Here is a 23,049-nt window from a genome sequence, read left to right on the forward strand (position 1 = left end):
GTTTGTGACTAATGATTCTGTAGAAAATAACTTCATTATTAACAAAATTAAAAATTAAAAATTAAAAATTCATTGTTAAAAATAAAAAATTCACAAACTTTGCAAGGGTGGGATGTGTCAATACTACCATGGTTTTTTTTCTAACAAAGAACATAATTTTTTGGTGATGCCAATTTTTGCTTACATTACAATACAATGAAGAGGGAGTCTATATTGCTATGAGAACTATGCAAGAGTATACTTACATGATTAGTTTATGAATGAAGGAGACTTTTTAGAAGTTAAGTTGATTGAAGTATGTCATTTTAGTTTTTAATTTCCATTGCAAAATACAAAATTTGGATGTTGATATTTTACTTTTTAATAAAAAAATTATTTTATCAATGTAATAGAGTCTCATATAGAATTTGCAAAGGTAGCAATTTGTAGGCATGTTTTACTCTTTAATTGGATTGGGTCATTTCATAGAATATAATTGCATTACTCAAATGTTATATCTTGTACGTCTCCAAATTGTGCATTGCAATAAAAGGTATTCAACTATATTTTGTAAATATAGTTTATTATATTTTATGAATATAATTTATTTTATTATGTAAAAATATAGTTTATTTTATTTTATTAAGTTTGTATTGGATTTTATGAAATGGATTTGATTAAAAGTTACATCACTATAAATTTAGATACAATGCTATCTAATATGCATCTCTTCTTTTTTCTTCTTTCATTCTTTTGTATCTTAGAACTACTTATGTTCACAATATGAAGTTTGTATTCTTAACTTTTATTATTGTTCTAAGTATTGTTAGTATTGGGGGTTTAACTTTGGAGGTGTTGCAAGGTGATACTTAGATTTTAATTTAATTTGTTGTTTTATTATTTGCATGTAGAGTTGAAGAAAGGATGTGAAGTGGTTTTGTATTTTTTTGCTTTTCTTTCAATGTTTTAGAATGTATATCAAAGAAAAAATCACCTCACATTTCAATTTACAACTCAAGAAGTTTCAAAGTTAAGTAAGATGTTGTATTCTTGCATATTCACATCAACTTCACCAAAAGTAATAATTATTAATCAATATATAGTGAAGCAATAACTGCTATTCTTTACCAAGCAACAAAATTGGGAAGCATGCATTCTAGCAAAAGGCCTTGCTTCAAAAAAATTCTATCTAATTTGCAACAATAGGGAGGCAAAATCCAAAATTGTTGATCCAATCTTTGTAAACAAGTTAGCTTCCAACTTTTTGAGTGGTGAAAGTAGCTCTCAATTCTATTGCTTGAAACCCCAATTTCAAATCAAGGCTTTTATTCATGAATCCAAGAAATTGTCTTTGCCTTGAGTGGATTTTTTGGCAAATCCATGCTTAGGTGTAGTAATCATCATCTTTTTATTATTTTTCTTTAGATTCATAATTTGATTTTTTTAAGTTTTAATTATTCTTTTAAAATATAATATCTATAAAGCAAATCATAATTTGGAGGTATTAGAACAACAATCCCTGCATTGTTTTTACTACTAGGACCTAACTTCCAAGGTTTACATTCTCAAGTATCAATGGTATTAATTATAATCCGTTGATTAGACAAAATGATATATGTGCATGAATATTGTTGTATTCTTGCATGTTCATATTTTTATATTCAGCTTAATTTGCAAGAATGATTATAAGTATGTATCTTGAATAACATGTAGCAAAATGATGAAAAGTGAACAGTGTGTGTGGACTTGTAGTTTGAGGAGGAAGATGTGAGTCTACTCAATATTACATCACTAGTATATTTTAACAAAAAGAAGAATGTGTTGTATCACTTGGGCTTTAACAAAAGGCGTTTGCAAGTGCAAGTCCATCGAGAATCATTAGCTCTTGCAACTACATTTAGCAAAGTAATTTTGTAGTGTCTACATCCTCCACCTCTCATATTGGAGTTGGTTTGTCAAACTTTGGACAACAAAGTAAAAGAATAGTGCAAATACCTATCTAAGAAACAAATATTTGTGAAGAAGATGCATATATTGTTTAGTTTTTATTAAATTAATTTTATTCATTTATTTTTGGATGCAATATTTTATATGTGATGTCCTTTTTGAGACATGTGATACTACATGATGTAGATTCACCAAAATATCCTTTCAGTACTTATTCTGCATTTGCAAATGGGAGTAATGCCCTACAATGAGAATAATGCTCTCAAGTCATGCTCCTCCAACTAAACCATTCATCGAGGCTTCACCAATACTACAATAGATAATGTACTAGAGAATTCTTTTCTTGGGTAGATAATATGTAATTCACCTTTGACAAGGTTAGGATCTGTGGGGGCTTTGGACAATCAAATTTGCTCAAGTTTATGTGGTTCTTTGGAAAGAAGCCCACTATCCTAGTAGAATGGGACTCGGAGTGCAATGAGGGTTGGTATTGGATATCGAGGCTTAGTCTTGAATTTCAAATTCTTGAGATTTTGCAACAACGGGCAAAATGGCACAGGTTGAGCTAGTGTAGGATTAATATGTAAGTGATTTTTACTGTATTGCTGAAATGCATCAATCTTCAAGTAGTTTTAAACAGTTTATCACCCTTACGTTTAACCATGAGAACAAAAAGAAAAGCCTCATGAGTACAAAAAATACCCATAATAATAAAAACATTGATAACATACAACTTGAATAATTATCCAAAAAGACAATTTCAAAAAGCTGGGTGTCTCACTCAGTTGCATTATAAACATTATCAAATACTCATGTGATGTAGTTGGTTAATATCTTAGCAACCAAAAAACAAAATAAAACATATCCAGTATGTAATTGCCATTATGAAGCCACTTAAGATATGTACAAAAAATGTCATCTCTTTTTCTTTTACGTTTCAAAAGGTCAGGCTCCAAGTGATCAATCAGTTTGGAATAATGCATCGAATTAGGGGACCTGTTCCCCCTGTTTAATATAATCGGCAGCCTAGTCACCCACACAAGTATCAAGCAAAGATATGTGCCGAAGCCACGCGAGCCGAAGACCCTGCCCACTTCAAGGTGCCTGGCCTCCAATTGGACGCGCACTTCTCAAGGTTCGGAATGTCTGCAGGCTTGGATTTGGGATTTGCCTGCCCGGGTGGGCGGGCAAGAGAAATAAACAAAAAAGGCTTTTGATTCCACAAGCCTCCAAATTGTTGGAGGCTTTCCATCACCAGCATCTCCCTAAGCCTCTCACAAGTCTGGTATGTGCACCTGTAAAGTCCAAAGGTACTCCCACAGCTCAGCTTCCTTGTAATCTTTAATTTTCGGGCAAATAGTCTTCAGCCTATCGAATTCTTGTTCTTTAGAGGCCTTTTAGGCGTCACTTGTATGGACGCCCCCTCAAGGGCCGCCTGAACTCTGCAGTCACCGAAGGGCAGGGGGCTTGAGAGTTGGATACCAACCAACAAGATTGATAACCTTCTGCAGATGAGTCCAACCCACCTCCGAAAACCATCCAAAACTTTGGACAGATTCCGCACAAGAATTATACTATCATCCATATGGATGAATGAATGTTTTTGGGGGATGTGTTCAGAGGAGAAATGTAGCCGAAGTATCATGTTGTGAACCATGAAATTTGAACCCCCCTGAAGACTGTAGAGGGATCCAAAGGGGGAGCAGTGTTGGAGCCACGTGGGAAGGGTAAGATGACGTGGCATGTAACGAGCCACGTGGCGTAGCGCTTCAGGAAACCATTGGCCAGATGCTCATGTCTGGCTCTATTTCATCAGTCCAGCTTAGCGCTGGGACAGTTCTAATGTGTGTTGATGCACTAGTTTACTATTTTCATTAGTGCCAAAGGGTGGGTTCACATGATTTCACTTGTTGTCTTAGGATTTGATCATATATGGTGGGTCAGTTGATGATGACAATATCCATAAAAACCATATATGACATACATGTTGGTTAAAATAAAATATGTGTTGATTGTATCCATATGTATATTTACAAATTGAAATGTTTTTATCATAACATTGAGATGTATTTTAGTACAATGAGTTTTTGATATGTTTAGGTAGTGTTTTTATAAACTTGGTTAAAATTTTCATATACAAAAATTGCATAACTACATGTAACTTTATTTAAGAACAACACACAAGAAGATAAAAATAAAACTATCTAAGATGATCCTCCAATGCACATAATTTTTACTACTTGAAATTTATGTTAGCAATGCTCCCATGTCTAAATGACTGCATAGTCACAGGTGCATTTCTACTAAATTGTTAGTTCACATAAATAAAATAGTGACAATCAAATTTGTTAATGTTCAATGATGGGTAAGGATATCAAGTTCATAAATAGTGCTGTTTTTTAATTACTTTGTATTCAAATTCACACATCAACTAGTATTCTATAATTTTCCTGCTAAAACATGTATTAATTTTATTGATCAATATTGACCAAAGCTAACACTCAATTTCTTTGCCATTGTTTATGAATTGTCTCCATGGTGCACAACATAATATGTAGCAGAAATGGAAAACCAACTAAATTAAATGAACCCAAAATTCAAAACTTGAGAAAAAAAATTCTATTGCATTTTGATTCTTAAACAAAACATGGAATGCAAATGCTACTATCTTCTACATTCCCACAAACCTGCATAAAAAAAAGAAAAAACCAACATCTTATTAAACACACTAAAAAGCAATAATATATCAATGAATTGCATACACACACATTAAACAAAAGAGCGATTTCTTGCAAATTTAATGAGCAAGAGCTCATCGGAGGGTACTCAATTCATGATTTCACAAACGTGAAAGTGGGACATTTATTTAGCTTTTTCTCAGCTTTGCTTTCTTCCTTAGATGCTGCTGTTAACTCATACCGAAACGTGTCGGTTCTTAGGTCATACCACCGCGTATCGCCCGTGTTTTGGGTACCACATCCTAAGACCGTGCGTGGTCACGCTCTGAGCGCCGCAGGGCTTTCGTGCGTGCGTGACAAACCTGGTGGATATGGTGAATCGGGGCAATAGGAAAGATCAGGGCTAAAGAGAGAGAGCAAGAAAGAGTGGAAACATCAGCTTCGTCGCTGAATCGTCTCGAGGTTGCTTTGGATTCAGAGCAGCACGATCCAACGCTATCCACGACAATGTCGCAGAGAGCTTGGCCGGCGTCTCCACCGAGAGGGGCCACATGGAGGTTGCTTACTCCCCACCTCTTCTTCCACTTTCCCTTGCCGCTCCATTTTGAGTATTGAAAGCTTCATCGTCTGTTTTCGGAAGTTAAGCTCCGTTGTTCATTCCACCCAATTACAGGATTGTGTGGTGGCGCTGCCAATGCCATACCTGTGTGCTGGTTTCCGGTTCCTACGCCCAACATTCCCCTGCTCACTGTGATTAATCCGCATGCCGGCCTCCGAGTCGAGTGATGTCTGGAAGTGATACACGGAATGGAGCTTCTCTGTGAATCCAGTGTTTTTGGTGGGTTGGTGGTCGCTTGCACTCTCTGGTTTTATGAAAGGTGTGATGTGAACACCTGCATGGATAAGGTGATATCTCAATGGCGTGGTGAGTTCCGGTGGTTTTTTGTTTTTTTGGTTTTGTAGCTGTCGTTTCTCATGGCAGTTGGATACCTCTCGTGTGAGACAGTGTTTTTTGCGATATCTTTTTAGTCACCGAATGAATTCGGCTTTTCTGCGACATGTCGAGCATATTCCTGAAGGAATAAAACCAACATGAGAGAGCATGAGGATTCGATAAGTTTTGGCATGGAACGCGAGCATGATAATTCACCTATCAGAATATGCTGTTAAAATAATGAGCTCATCTGTTTGAAGAACCTCTTAAGTTTTCAATCGGATGTTTCGGAACTCACTGATATTCGTAAAAGAGAACAGACCAGTCAACCTTAATCTCTGGAGACTTCTCCCACTAGACCCTCGCATATGCTCCGGATCGCCAGGGATAAGAATGATGCTGATTGCCATTACTGTATTTTATTTTTTCGATCAACATCAAGCCCAAATACTTCCGTCTAAGCATCAATGTGAAGACAACGTTGCATTTAGCCACTTGATTCATCATTAGTAATCGCTTGTTTGCAGATGTGCAACAATATCCTGTGCAGCACAAAACTTCAGAAGCATGACCTTTCAAATCTCAGATGTCCAACGTCTAGGATTCAACAAAAACATCTTCTCTCAAGCTTATTGCGTCGATGACTGGTCCACTCACCACCAGGACTGGCGAAAGTCACAAAGCGCAATTCCAAGAGCTTCAAACTGCAGCCAATTGCAGTGCAGAGTTCCCGACAGCACATTGCAAAATCCCCTGAATACTCCACAAAAGCCATTACGTAGCTTCTGATATTACAAGCCTGAGAGAAAGAATCAAAATCATTTCCATGGAAGACTGGCTGGAACACAGGCTTGAGGATGTCCTCTGTGAAGGCATTCACCTGCGATCTGCGGACACATATCCACCCCTGCACATGAGAGGGGACGGTCCATCAGGTAATCGCACACCCTTCATATGTAAAACACGGCAATGCAAATATTACCCCGGAACCTACGCTGTCCTTCCGATTTCAGATAAAGCGACATCTTTATTCCAGCAGTGGATGGTTGTGGACTAGAGGTGCATCCATCTACGTCGTTTTGTGGCTTGTCGCGCAATCTGGTCTCGCGAGGACACGGCCCAGGCATTTAGGCAACCATGTGTTCATTTTGCACCTGGACGCTTACTCTCCACAGGGCTTCTCAACGAGACTTCCATGGTATGTTCAAATCGGTTGTTCTTTCTGGATTTCGAATTGACCGTGGTTTCAACTCTTACAGCGCTGATCCATTTTCGCCTATGTTTAAGGTCGCTGCCTAATCGATCTTCGGGGATTAGTCTGGTTAGGCTTCAGAGCCCTGATTACTCATATGTGTGAAATTACTGAAAGTGTGAATCATCTCTTTAGGGTTCGAGAAAGACAGAGTTCTGTGGATTCATTCTGTTCAGATCGAAGCAATCAGTTGTCGTTCTAAAATTCGATGTTGTCGAGAATTTTTTTAGGCTCACATAATAGCGGTCTTGATTTGTATTTAGATAAGAACCCCCATCAAGTTTTATCTGGCTTCAATTTGAACCCAATTCTAGATTTCTCTGGGCTGATTCTATCTGTGTCTGGGTTCGAGGTGACCTTTCTCGCAAACCATCATCCGTTGACGGCGAGTCTTCCAATGGTCGTGCAAAGAGATTTTTATTCCTTGTTTGTACTTCGGAGCTACGTTCTTCTTCAAAAGTGGATTGTCTTTATTACAGGATTTTAATTTCAATGTCAGCTATGACAGAGGACCATCCACAGTGATCAATACCTAGCGAAGCACATCCGTTAGCAGCTTCCACCTTCAATGCTGACCAAAGTAATTCCAAATCGCCCCGATCAAGCTTCTCAGCAGCTTTTGTGAAGCTGGTGATGCAAGAATTGACGTTTCCTTTTAGATACAGCCGCTCATGAATGCTTGTGACACATTGGTGAGCTTGTGGCTAACAAATCCTCCCCTGGCTTGATCGGAGAATTTGATCATCATGAAGCTTTGATATTATGGTTTTGCATCTTTTACTGTAGATAACACTGTGCTGCACGGTTGTGAAATTCTGCTGCAGTTGGTTGCACTACTTCCCTACAAACTGGTAGAAGGCGCTGTGTAAAGTATTAGTTTCTGGTGCATTCTGGAAGCTGCGCTCCTGGTCTTGGTGGCGTGACATCGCAGGAGACTGTAGAAGATATCCAAATGTAATGTACAAACGGTATGTGAAGTTCTGGAGAAGGAGGGTGATGCCACGGTAATACCATATTGGAAAAAGAGAAATATTGGGGAAAACAACTGTGCCAGAATTTCATGCTTAGATTATGCTGGCGGACTGCACCCCAACTTGCATGTAAGCTATAACATGTTCATCTCTTTACAGACAAATTGGTACAGACAACACTTCTCTTGAGTCCATGTCACTAGATCAACTTCGATGTGCACTTCCAGTATTAGCAGCTGGTATTATTGTCCTCTATTGGGTTGTTAGAGCAATGTTCTGACCAATTCAAAGAGGTATGTTGGTGGCATTATTTATATTAAACTTTGTCCTTGAACTCTTGTTTCTTGAACTCTTGTTTCTTGTCACTTTTGTGTAGGAGAGTGAAGTGTATTTTCCTGGATAGAAAAGAGGTGAGAGTGTCAAAATCTCCAATGTTGTGCAAGTGTAATGACTGATAAATGTGCCCTTGAGTACTTCTTGATCTTGTTCTTAGTATTTTGTGTGTGGGTTTAGCATTTATGACATACTGTGGTTTCATCTTTTGATAACAAAGTTGGGAGCAAATCCTAATGAAGTATGAGCGCTGTGTAAGATGAATTTTAATTTGAAATGGATGTTTTTAGTAGTTTCTCAATTGTCATTTGACATTGTGTACATTTTTGGTGAGATTTATTTAAGTTGTACTTTAATTGTGATTAATCACTTTAGATTTACTTTTATAAAATAATTGACAACTATATGAAAATGTAGCAAAGCGTTTAGTATTTCAAATCTTGCAATTTATTTGTATTTGATAAGCACTTGATTATTTTAAGAATTAATTTCTAAGATACAATTCTGATAATATTCATCATGTTTTCACATGATGTAGATAAATATTACAAGAGTTTAGTATAAGTATTATATATATATATATATATATATTGATGCAAGTCAAGATGAAAATCTCAATAATTTACAATTGGTCTAAAGTTTTAATGTAAAATCTCAATTATTTTTAATATAAGATAGTAATAAGCTTATAAATGATTTCTTCTTAAATAAAAAACTAAGATTTAGAATTTTTTACTTTAAATAAATTAATATTTTTTAATAAAGATTTGAATTTATAGTTAAAAAATTTTAAGCTAAAGATTTATTATATATATATATATATATATATATTTTTTTTTTAATATCTATAAAAATATAATATTATATTAATAAAAATTTGTAAAGTATAAAATCCTTATAAATCCTATTCTACAAATTATATATCTTGTAATTTGTAGATATTATTCATAGCTACAATTATCCTTATGTTCTTTTAAATGCTTAAAAGAAACACCTTTATATTTTAGATACATTGATTACAAGTTGGTGGAATACCAAAGAAAATAATCAAGCATAAAATTTATATTTAGTAAATTTATATTTTTTTATAAATAATTTTAATTATATTTTTTTATAAATAATTTTAATTATATTATTAAAAATAAGAATATTAAAACTATAAAAAATTATAAGTTAGGATATTTATATTAAGATAGTAATTGTCACAGACATACTCATGTAAGCGAGTTATTACATATATAAATAGATAGAAGTAAGTAAAAGTAGATAAAAGTAAGTTAATTCTATAGTATTTGATATGAAAGCTTCCTAGAAGCTTTATAGACCCTGCTTTGACTTTATAGGTGTCTTTAATTGACTTTTTGGATTAGAAACGTCGTGAATAAGTTGGCCATGTGCCACACATGTTGTTAGCTTGAAGACCAAGCTAATTATGTGGCCCACACATAGAAAAACTTGCCTTGTAAGTCAAGGCATGTGTCCTACAAAGTCAACACATATTGGAGGTCCTATAGAATGTTGCCATGTAGCCCCTAGTTAGATAGTATATATAGAGATAAGAGTGAAGCCTTCTTCAGTCTTGTCAACTCTTTTCTTGCTTCCAGTCTAGTTTCAAGGGTCTCTAGTTTTCTTCGCTTTTTGGCAATAGCCATTCCAGTTTCTTTCTTAATATATATATCAAGTTATTTCTATTTTGTCATCTTTCTTTGAGAGAAGTCTCACTCATTTATTTATCTTTATCGTGTTCTTGTCTTTGACAGATTGACAAGAGTACACTTACAATATCAGAGCTTTGTCTAATCTTGGTTAAGAGTAGATTACCTCTTTTTCTTGATAAGACATAAGCATATTAGAAGTTGCGGATTATCTTCTTCTAAACTGATATTGTCCTTAGTATTTTCTTTGTTCTCAAGTCCTCTCTTCTATTTGTCTTGAGTGATATTAGACATCTTCTCTTTTCTAAGTGTTATCATGGCGGAACTTGCTGAAATAAAGAGTGCAATGGCACAAATGCAAGAGCAATTGAGAGAGTTAATGCTTGCGATGCATCAACTCAATTTACCACCATAAGGAGCAACAAGATTGGCAAGAAGTGAAGATATAGAAATGTTCGGAGCTACTTCAACATCTACACTAAATCATGTCCCTTCTCTTATGGTGGAACACCCTTCCAGTGTTAGAAAACCAAGAATTGCCCTATCCGAGAAGTTTGATGGCACCAGATCAAAATTTAGAGGATTTACTAATTAAATATAACTTGTGATTGAACTTCAATTCCAAAGCTATTCAACTCTAGGATTGCAAGTTAGATTCATTGGTACGCTTCTTTCAGGTTCAACATTATCATAGTTTTCATCTTTTCTTGAACGACGAGATCTAATATTGGATAATCTAAAGGCTTTTTTGGTGGAGTTTCGATCCATGTATGGAGAATATGATGCAATTCATATTGCAACCAATAAGATTCATATTTTACGATAAGGCAATCGATTAGTAATATTGTATGCTTCACAATTTTGACAACTTGCAACTAATATCAAGTGGGATGATGTTGCACTCATTAGCCAATTTTTCTGTGGATTACAATATGAAATAAAAATATTAATGCTCAACTTACCTAATCCTCAAACATTGAGTCAAGCAATTGACTTTGCTGTGAAGTGCGACAATCGCCTTTTTGAATTCTGATTTGAGAACCATACAAGTGGACCTCAATGTAACTACAATTCAATAACAATACCAACATCTCTTCAACACATACATTCAAAAGTAGAGGATATGCAAATTGATGCAGTACGTTTCAAACCTCTTACTGAGCAAGAAAAGACTCGTCGTCGTCAAGAAGGTTTGTGCTTATATTGTGGAGAACCTAAGCACACTCCTCAACATTGTCCAAAGAAATGACGCAACCATAAAATGAGGAGTACAGCAATCAAAGGAGATAGCATGTCGAAAAACGAATTTTTCCAACTACATTAGGGACCGTGCAGTTGGAACCTTGTACAACGCCTAGTGAAGGTCCTATTCTCTCCTCAGAACCCTCTCCATGTTTTATGATAAATATTATTCTAGAACCTAAATATTTCAAAGCCTCTACCTTACTAGATTCAAGAGCCTCAGCATGTTTCTTAGGTGAAAAATTTGCTAAAAGACGTAGCATATTTTTAATAAAGAAAACTAAACCTGTTCATGTAAAAGTCATAGATGGTCGTCCGTTGTCTTTAGGAGATGTTATTCATGAAATCCTTCCTATAGAAATAGCAACTAATAGTCATAGTAGTTTATAATATTTAATATCATTAGATCTCTTTATAATTGAGTCATTTTAGGTTTATCATGGCTAGAAAAATATAATCCTAAAATAGATTTGACTTCTTGTAGTCTTAACTTTTCTGAAAGTATAACTAAGAGTGTAGTTAATCAAGTAGAAAGTCATAAGTTTAGTATAATTAAACCTATATTTGTAAGTGTAAGAGCTTTCTTGCATACTGCAAAAGAAAGATCACCTTGTGTCATTTATGCCACACCTGTTTCTATTGGTGAAAAGACTTCAAGTGGTATCCCAAGCCAATATCAAGATTTTTAAGATGTATTTGAGAAAAAGAATGCAGATACTCTTCCAGAACATCGTTCCTATGACTGCTCAATTGACCTTCAAGAAGAAGCACAACCGCTATTTGGACCAATCTACAATTTATCTTAAAAAGAGTTGGTTGAATTCAAGGAGTATATTGAAGAGAATTTGGCCACGAACTTCATATGCCATTCAAAATCTCTAGCAAGAGCTCCAATATTATTTTTGAAGAAAAAAGATGGATCATTACTGATGTGTGTTGATTATCAACGACTTAACAAAATTACTATAAAAAATAGGTACTCACTATCTTTGATATCTGGATTTCTTGATCAATTGAATCAACCTAAGATCTATACAAAAATAGATCTATGGGGAGCATATAATTTGATACGCATCAAAGAAAGAGATGAATGGAAGACTCCATTTTGAACAAGGTATGGACATTTCGAATACAACATCATGCCTTTTGGACTTATAAATGCACCAATAACATTCCAACATCTAATGAATGATGTCTTTTGGGAGTTTTTAGATGATTTTTTTATCTGTTATCTAGACGATATCTTAATCTATTCTAAGAATGCAAAAGAACATGAACTTCATGTTCGTCAAGTATTACAAAAACTAAGAGATGCAGGACTCTATGCCAAGTTAAAAAAGTGTATATTTCACACTACTCAAGTTGACTTCTTAAGATACATCATTTCAAATGATGGACTTATGATAGATCCTAAGAAAGTTCAAACTATTATAGATTGGAAGATCTCAAAAACGGTAAGAGATGTCCAATGCTTTTTGGGATTTTCCAACTACTATCGGATCTTCATCAAAGACTTCTCTCAAGTTGCAACTCCACTAATACGTTTGACTTGCAAAAACAAACTTCAATGGAATCAAGAAGTAGAAGTAGCATTTGAAGCTTTGAAGACAATCTTTGTTTTTGCACCAATCTTGTATAGTGTCAATTTTTCTAAGCCATTTTTTATGGAAACAGACGCATAAGACTTTGCTTTGGGTGCAATATTGTCACAAATGGGAATAGATAATAAACTTCACTCAATAGCTTTTTATTCCAAAAAATTTTCAGTAGCCAAGATCAACTACGAGATCTACAATAAAGAACTTCTTGCAATCGTAGATTCTTTTGAAGAATGGTGCCATTATCTAGAAGGTGCTTCTAACCCAGTCACAGTGTATATGGATTATAAGAACCTTAAATATTTTATGTCAACACATGTTTTGAATCGTCGCCAAGCCCATTGGAGTACGTCTCTATCAAGATTCAAATTCAAGATCACTTATCGACTAAGAAAATAACAAGGTTTGTCAGATGCACTCTCTAGACGATCTTATCTTGGAGCAAAGGAAAGAGATGCTGCTTTTGATTAACAACGGATAATTTTCTTGAAGTTAGAGCATCTTTATCTTTCAGCAATGAAATCAACATTAATTGTTGATTCAACTTTCATTAAGCAAGTTCAGTCAAGTATGTCTTTTGATCCTCTTATTCAAGATATTAAGAAAAATCCTTCAAAGTCTCATGATACTTCCAAGTTTGAATTCAAGAACAATCTACTATATTTTGAAGGACGCTTATATATTCCAGAAGGTGAAGCTCGATTACGTGTTCTTCAAGCTTGTCATGACTTTCCAACAGCAGGACATTTTGGGTACAATAAAACTTTGGAACTAATATTCAAAGACTTTTGGTGGCCACAAATGTAGAAAGTAGTCAAAGATTTTGTACAATCTTGTGATATTTGCTTGAGATAAAAAACTCCTCATCATCGACCTTATGGACTTCTTCAGCCATTACCCATTCGAGAACAACCATGGTCTCCTATTTCTATGGATTTCATCACGTATCTTCTAATCTCAAGTTCTTATGACTCTATATTCATAATAGTGGATCATTTTACCAAGATGGCATATTTTGTACTATGTACAAAATATATCACAGGTGAAGAAACAGCTAAACTCTTTCTTGACAATATCTATCGCTATCATAGATTATCCAAGGATATTATATCAGATAGGAGAACTCAATTTGTATCAAGATTTTGGCGGACTCTTTTCAAGATTCTTAAAGTAGATATAAAACTATCTTCGACATTCCATCCTCAAACTGATGGACAAACGGAGCGTGTTAATCAAGTTTTGGAGTAATATTTAAGATGTACCATTAACTACCAATAAGATGATTGGACAACTCTTTTGCCATTGGCAGAGTTTGCTTACAATAATACGGTACATTCTTCTACAAAATAAAAACCTTTCTTTGCTAATTATGGTTATCATCTACAACTTGATACTTTTGACTTTTCAAAAATTGATAATCCCGCTGCGAAAGATTTGGCAATTCATTTGTCACAGCTACATGCAATGATGAAGGCGCAGTTAAAAGAAGCTCAAGAATAACAAAATGCCAATGCCGATGTCTATCGAAAGGAACAACCACCATTCCACATGAGTGATAAGGTATGGTTACTTTGTCACAATATCAAGACCACTGGTCCTTGTGACAAGTTGGACTATCAAAGGCTTGGACCATTTTCTATTTCTGCACAAATCAATCCAATTGCATATCGTTTATATCTACCGGAGTCAATAAAAATCCATCCAGTATTCCACGTGTCTCTTCTTGAACCATACAAGACAGTGGACATACCAAGAAGAAGACAAGCTCTACCTCCTCTTATAAAAGTGGACAATAATGAAGAGTTTGAAGTGGAAGAAGTCTTAGATTCAAGGCGGCGCTGAAATAAATTGGAATATCTTGTCCATTGGTAGGGATATGATATTAGTGAATGCACATGGGAGCCAATAAAAAATCTTGCAAATGCAGCAAAGGTGGTGAAGGCTTTTCATCAACAACATCCATCAAAATCAAGATGAAAACCTTCTTTATAAAAGAAACAACATCTAGGCAAGATAACATTCTACTTTCAATTCTTGTTCATAGCTTCTTTGTAGTAGTGATGCTCAAGAGATGGAGAATCAACAACTAGTGGATTCGACTCAAGAGCCTTCATTTGTTGACCTGCCAGACGAAACATTACGATTGTCACAACCTTCAAGACGACGCAATCGAGATGAATCAATGCAGTTGCATATCATTTACATCTACCGGAGTCAATGAAAATCCATCCAGTATTCTATGTGTCTCTTCTTGAACCATACAAGACAGTGGACATACCAAGAAGAAGACAAGCTCTACCTCCTCTTATAAAAGTGGACAATAATGAAGAGTTTGAAGTGGAAGAAGTCTTAGATTCAAGGCGGCGCTGAAATAAATTGGAATATCTTGTCCATTGGCGGGGATATGATATTAGTGAATGCACATGGGAGCCAATAAAAAATCTTGCAAATGCAGCAAAGGTGGTGAAGGCTTTTCATCAACAACATCCATCAAAATCAAGATGAAAATCTTCTTTATAAAAGGAATAGGACCTAGGCTAGTTAACATTCTACTTTCGATTTTTGTTTGTAGCTTCTTTGTAGTTGTGATGCTCAAGAGATGGAGAACCAACAACTAGCGGATTCGACTCAAGAGCCTTTATTTGCTGACCTGTCGGATGAGACATTACAATTGTCACAATCTCCAAGACGACGCAATCGAGATGAAGATCTTCAAGAACGACATATTTTTCCTTGAATAGATGGCAAAATACAACGTGTTTGGTATCATGACCTTCGAAGGGACTCTCAATGTTTGGTGATTTTACTAGAGGTAGGAACAACTCCTAATGGTGTTCCAAATATTTTATTTGAAGGAAGTTATGAAGGTCTCAACAATGATCAAATAACTGGGTAAACTTCCCACCTTGGTATGACACATTACTAATGGTTAAAAGACCCTATCAATCATCTTTGAAGAGAACAAAGATCAGAGTATGTGGCAAATACAATTTGTCACATCATAGATTTTCTCAACATATGATGACCGCTCTTCGTGGAGCTCGTCCCTAGAAGGGAGGGTAATTTCATGGACATACTCATGTAAGCAAGTTATTACATTTGCAAATAGATAGAAATAAGTAAAAGTACATAAAAGTAAGTTAATTCTATAGTATTTGGTATGGAAGCTTCCTAGAAGCTTTATAGATGCTACTTTGACTTTATAAGTGTCTTTAATTGATTTTTTGGATTAGAAACGTGGTCAACAAGCTGGCCATGTGCCACACATGTTGTTAGCTTGAAGACCAAGCTAACTATGTGGCCTACACATAGAAAAACTTGCCTTGTAAGTCAAGGCATGTGTCCTACAAAGTCAACACATATTGGAGGTCCAATAGAACGTTGCCTTATAGCCCCTAGTTAGACAGTATATATAGAGACAAGAGTATAACCTTCTTCACTCTTATCAACTCCTTTCTTGCTTCCAGTCTAGTTTCAAGGGTCTCTAGTTTTCTTGGCTTTTTGGCAATAGTCATTCTAGTTTCTTTCTTAATATATATATATCAAGTTATTTCTATTTTGTCATCTTTCTTTAAGAGAAGTCTCACTCATTTATTTGTCTTTATTGTGTTCTTGTCCTTGACAGTAATATAGTAATGACCATTCATTATGATATTAAAAAATAAAATAGCTTAATTGAATATCATATAAAAAATATATAAATTATTAAAATCTACATAATTAAATAAAAATAAAATTTTATCATCAAAAATAGTCTTATAATTTATAAATAGTTTAAAATATAACAACATATTTCTAAAAATTATCTTTGTTTATTTTAAGTTGATATAATAATTCACAATGTGAATTAAGCTAATTACTAAAAGAATCATATGTCATATCTAAGCCCCACATATCCAAAGTGAGTTTTGTTTTTTTTTCTTATAACTTGGATTTATTTGGAAATAATAGATAATTTACCAAAATTTAATTGTAATTAAAATTTTAAATACATGGAGTTGATTTTTTAGCTTTTTAATTCAAATCAATGTATAAGATATCAATGAAGTACAAGAATCATTTTTTTTCTATAAAAAATACTAGATTGGTATAAAATTTATTTTAAAAAATTAATCAAAAAATTAATTAATTATTTTACTATTTATTATAATTTATTATTTATGATATTTTTAAAAAATAATCATATAGACTAGTATATTTATTTAGATAAGTAGAATTAGGTAGAAGTAAAATAAAGTAGATTAAATTATTTCTATCTTATTTAAAAGCTTCTTAGAAGCTTATTATACTTTACACATATTTACAAGTGATTGATAAGTTAAAAATTTGGCCAACAAGTTTGCTTTGTATTATAAATTTAATTATTTGTATAAAAAATTGGTCATGTGGTGCACATGTTTAAAACTTATTCTACAAATTAGATGGATGTTTTGCAAATTGGACATGTATCATATAGCCTACATGATATTGCTAAATAATGTTTAGTAAATATTATATATGGAAGTAAGAATAAAACCTTCTTCATTCTTGTCAATGTCTTTCTTATGTTTTATTTTAGTTCAAGATTTTCTAATTCTTTTGCATTTGGAAATATCAATTATAATTTTAATTGTATATCAATCTTTTAGTTTTAGTTTTAGTTTTAGTTTTTTTTTTTTATTTTGGTGAAATAAAAGTATATTGCCATTTTAAGGATTTTATTGTAATTTATGACTTGAAAGCCTCTCTTTTTATTTTATCTCCTTTAAATATTATAAGTCACATCTATATTTGATAGCAACAAATGTAAATTTCCTACATGCATTTGTCTTTGAACAGACATAATATAGCATAAGTGCTACATTGCTTGAGGATAGTTGTTTGCCTACAAAACATTACATGCATTGAAAGTTAAGCACTATTATGTTCCATAAGTATTTAAAAACATGTTATCTTTATCGCAATCCAATATTTTGTATGCTCATAATTTTTAAATTGGTGCACTTTGATTCATTGCTATCACAACATTACTTTGACTTAGTAAATATGTTTTTTTTAATCCCTTATCTCTCTAAAATACACATGTCTTTTTAAAGTTTTGTCAAGTCTACAATGAAAATTTGACTTTGATTAATAAGAGAAGAAAGATGCTTATCCAAATCATCCATATACATCCACATATTTCCATATATCCACACTACTAAGGCCTCCTATCCTTGTATTTATATCAATCCTGATTTACCTTTGGCTACTTGGTTCTTTTTTCTCAATCAAATAAATTCCTACTTTATTAATTAAAGTAATTAAAGACAATAATCTTCAATTTGGCATTGTTTATATAATATTTAAAGATATTTTAATACCACAATGATGCAAAGAAAAAAACAGAGAAGAAAATCTAACATATAAACAAATAAAATAACAATAAGTAGATTTCGATTTTTGTGCAGTAATATTAATTTTAAATATTTATGTAATATGAAATTTATTAGATAAAGTTTCATAAAGAATAAAAATAACTTATAAATTCAAAAATAATAAAAATTAATATTTTTAATTTTAAATTTTTTATATTTTTATTAAAAAATATTATTATGCTTAAAAATATTAGTCACTATTTAAGAAAACAAATTTATAATATATTTAATCATGTAATAAAAATACTAAACTTGAGTAAATTTATTTTTTTGATTATTCAAAAAAAATAAAATTATGATTTCATTGACAATACTATAATGAATAATAAATTTCGAGGTATAAATTTATTATAAAATATTATAATTATATATTTTTAAATTTTTTTATCATATATAAATAATATAAAATATTTCTTCTTTTTCAAATATAAGAATCAAATTCAAATCAATTTTAGAAATTTATAATACTTGAGCAATGTTAAAATTAAATAGTTTCTAAAAAATTAAGATATTTAATTTTTTTTGATGAATTTACTAAATTTTAGCATTATAAAAAAAAATAACTAAAATAGTAAAAAATCTAGAAAATAATTTTTTTAATTTTATATATAAAAAATTTAAAATTTTAAGTTATTTAAAAAAATAAGAATTTTAGTTATATTTATAGAGAATTACTAGGTAGACCCATCACTTTTATTATGTAGACACTTTCTAGTGCTACACATCTTCACAAAAAATAACTAGTTTTGATTTTAAATCATGATTCTTATTATATTTATTATTTTAAGAAAAAAAAATTTGATATGCCTTTTCTATTTTTTTTCTTTGAGATAATATTATCTTAGCCTTTAATTCTTCTATCTTTTCAAACCTTTGCCAAATTAAAATTTTAAAAAAGGCTGTGCATGCATTGAAAAGAAGGTATCCATTTAATTTTAAAAAAAAATAAAAATACGATAATTAAGTAAAATAAAGTTTTTTTTAATAATATTATGGTATTAAGAATTAATTTTTTTTAATTATGTAATAACCATGTCAAGTTTGAAGATTATAATAATTTAAGATATTGTAAAAAAATTGTATCTAATTTTTTAAGACATTGGTCAAGTTTGAAAAAAGTTATAAAATAAGTGTTTTAAAAAATATTCTTAAAATTATTAAACTTAGTAGTATTATAAGTTGATTATATTAAAAAATATATTTTTTTGTTAATTTTTTAAACTTTCTTAGTATATATAATAAATTAAAATAAGATAGTATAGATCTAAATTGAATAGAGAATATCTTAATATTACTTTGTCAAATCAAATCTATTTTGTATAATGATTGAAACTAATTATATTACTATTTCAAATTCAAAATTATTTTGAAAACAAATATATTTATTAAAATTAGAAAAAATATTTTGAAATAACCTATCTTTTTTTAAAAAAGATTAAATTTTTAATAATTATTTTAGTTCTTTTTCTAAAACAAATTATTTTTAAAGAGAAAATACCATCAATATCAGGCAATTTTGTTTTTATACTGTTTTGCAAAGTTTTTAACATGAATAAAGCTTAAAAGTTACTTTCTTAAAAAACTTAAAATTTAAAAGATTATTTAATAAGATTATCAATTTAGAATGAGATAAAATATTACTAATATCTTTTTAAAATATTTTTCCAACTTACAAGGTAGTAGAAGTGCTCTTCTTTTGGCTTTCGACACATATCATTTGCAACGAATGATACTCATCATTTTTCATAACTTATCCTATTTTTGTAATATGGTATGAGAGCTGGATGAATATTACCATAGATGAAAATTTATTGGACAAAGTTTGGATGAAAAAATTAGATATTTTTATTGGATGAAAATTTGGATGATTTGCATGTTGTTGGAGCTTCGCCATTGTTGGAGTTGCTGGAGATTACATTAGCTAAGATACATTGGCTAAGATCCACAAGCCCTCGAAAGTCATTACCAAGATATATTTAATGAAGAAATTGTATAATCTTCAATATGTGGATGGAGAATCCATAGAGATTTTTCTTGGAAAGATTTTTGATCTTAGGGATCAATATACTGAAGTCGATGGTGAAATGAACAAACAGAGTATGGTGTTTCTTATACTTATTACATTACCAAAATCTTTGGATCTACTTATTTAGTCAATTGCATTGAGAAAAAAAAGAAGAGATTGATTGGATTCTATCTTCAAGTAACTTTTTCATATGAGGCACACTAACCAGTAAACCTTACCTTATGTCTTGTAAAATTGAAGAAGATGCCATAATTTTGAATTCATCTATTTTAAGTTGTACACTTATTGAATGGCATCAAGCATTAGTACATGCTTCAATGTATATAATACGAGAGACAAAGTGGATGAATTGTGTTGAAGGATTAGAGATCAAGGGAGAGAAGGATAAAATACCAATTTGTGAGTCATGCATTGTTGGCAAGGCCTATAGATAATCTTTTTCATAGAAGCATAAGCATGCCAATGATATTTTAGATGTGATAATATCTGACCTTGGTTATTCCAATATAACTAGCTTTGGTGGTGCTAAATGGTTAGTTGTATGGATTGATGAATATTTTGGCTATTATAGCCTTGTAATTCTTAAAACAAAGAACCAAATACATGTTTCGTACAAGACTTAGGAAGCAGAGGCACAAAGAAGAACTAGAAGAAAGATAAAAATATTTCTCAATGATTAAGGCACTAAATTATCAAATAGTAAGCTTGATTCTTACTTCAAAGGTTAAGGCATTTGGTACATGACGACTCCTACATATACACATGAAATTATTGGCATGGTAGAGCATATGATGCAAAATATTTTTGAAGGAATACAAAAACTTATAAACAATACCAAATTGGATCATAAATATTGGACATTTGTAACAAAATTTATGACTTGGACTCGTAATCGCCTTCTACTTGCAAGACTCAATGGCAAGATACCACACAAAGTTTTTTACAATAAAAAATATTTCCTTCAAAATGCTCATTGCTTTGATTTTCTTGTTTAGTATCATATATCAAAGCAAAAATATCAAAAGCTCAATGCAAAGGCAAGGAAGGATATTTTTGTTAGATATTCAGAAGTGGCAAAAATATATGAAATTTTTCTACCTAAAAAAAAGAAGATGATCATTAGTTGAGATGTGATTTTTTTTGATAACAAGAATAAGTTAGCTGAAGAATCATTAAACTTTTAAGAGAAAATTGGAGAAGAGATGAATCATAGGAACAATCTTCATTTGTTAGATTTTTAGCATCTAACAAAATTAGAAATATTCCAACTTCAAGCCCTAAGATTACATGTATATGACACATTGGATGGAGAAATGATTGAAGAGGAAATAAATCCTATACCAACAAATGCAATGGAATTCCATCAACTAGAAGTTGAAGCAACTACTCAAGATTTACCACCAAAATGTTGTTACATAGGTGGCATTGATCCATCAAATATTATAAGTGGCAATAAGATGCATCACACGCCTTGAAAAAAAGACAATAATTTTATTTGAGGAAATTATGACTTGCCAATTGAAATAGTGGATGTGGTTTATGTTGATAAATGTACAGAAGTAGAAACTATTGACCAAGCCATAAATTCACTTTTTTACAAAGAGTGGAGTTATTCCATGAAGGAAGAACTCAATTCTTTGAAAGATCATAGTACATGAAATTTTTTATTTTTATCCAATGGTGGGAAGGTTGTAGATTCAAAATAGGTTTTTAAGAAAAAACTTGCTAACAATGGCTCTATTGAACATTTTAAAGTACAATTGGTTCCAAAAGATTTTATTCAAGTGAAAAGTCTTGATTACTAAGAAACTTTTGCACTAGTTGCTCGCCTTGCAACAATTTACATATTTGTTATAATTGTTGCTATCTTTAATTAGAATATATTGCAACTTGATGTTGTTTTAGCTTATTTAAATGATGAATTTAAAGAAAAAAATAATTATATGAAGATTTCAGAAGATTTGGAAGTTCCATCAAAAGACAAAGATAAGGTGTTGCGATTGTTGAAGACTCTATATAATTTGAAGCAATTTGGACGTGGATGAAATGAGAGTTTGGATAAATCTCTATTAAATCTTGGTTGAAAGTACTCAAAATCAGACCTTTATTTGTACATAATGTACATTGAGGAACTACTTCTTGCACTAATCATTTATGTTGATGACATACTTATTGGTCGTAAGAACTTTGAGATCCTTGTAAAATATAAGGAAGAATTGCAAAAGTGCTATAAGATGAAAGACCTTGGTGAACCTAATAATTCTTTTTGCATTGATTTTTTGGAAGATAAGAAAAATGATACTAATTGTTTGAGTTAAACTAAGTACATTTGTTGAAAGTTGGAAAAATTTGGAATGAAAGATGCAAAGGCAGTTGCTACACCAATGGTATGAGGTCATGTCACTAAACATGAGAATGATGACTTTTTAGATACAAAAGGTGTTAAGCTTTATCAAAAGGCTTTAAGTTTGTTATTGTACCTTGCAAATGGTATAAAGTATGATATTACTTTTGCTTGTCAATATTTTGTTCAATATATGGCACATCCATATGTTTCACAATGGCAAAGAATCAAATAAATATTTTGTTATTTACAAGGCACAAAGCATTTGGTATTGCAATATGGAGGAAAAGAAGCAAATTTACAACTTGTAGGCTATAGTGATTCAAATGGGATAGGTTGTATAGAGACATGCCCTTCAATTGGTGGTTATGCATTTACATTAAGCATATCAATTATTACTTGGTCAAACAAGTAGCAATCTTTAGATTTTGTCTCATCAACAAAGGCAAAGTATGTAGCTTTGGTTGTTGTAGCAAGAGAGACTTTATGGCTTTGTAAATTATTTAGGGATTATAACATTCATGAGCCAAAAAGAATTCTCATTTATAAAAATAACTAGAACACTATTGTTATTGCCAAAAATCTAACTCACCATGGTTATACAAAGGATTGGAATATAGAACATCATTTTATTAGGCTATGTGTGGAGAAAGGACAAATTAGTTTGGAATATTGTCCCACAGAGTAAATGGCG

At 32.0% G+C, this 23,049-nt stretch overlaps 1 long non-coding RNA gene across 4 annotated transcripts; it reads left to right on the forward strand.

The window, feature by feature from the left end:
- The first annotated feature begins 6,065 nt into the window (after window positions 1–6,065).
- Window positions 6,066–8,110, forward strand: LOC112283266 (uncharacterized). Of its 4 annotated transcripts, none has more exons than XR_016503235.1 (3): window positions 6,066–6,736; window positions 7,270–7,482; window positions 7,615–8,110. It is a non-coding gene; the product is annotated as an uncharacterized LOC112283266 (long non-coding RNA). The 4 variants fall into 4 exon arrangements; XR_016503232.1 differs by having other exon boundaries at window positions 6,347–6,859; XR_016503233.1 differs by having other exon boundaries at window positions 6,596–6,736; window positions 7,143–7,482.
- Window positions 8,111–23,049: the final 14,939 nt, after the last annotated feature.

The sequence above is a fragment of the Physcomitrium patens genome, chromosome 6 (assembly GCF_059467195.1).
Source record: "Physcomitrium patens ecotype Gransden chromosome 6, ASM5946719v1, whole genome shotgun sequence".
Lineage (NCBI taxonomy): Eukaryota > Viridiplantae > Streptophyta > Bryopsida > Funariales > Funariaceae > Physcomitrium > Physcomitrium patens.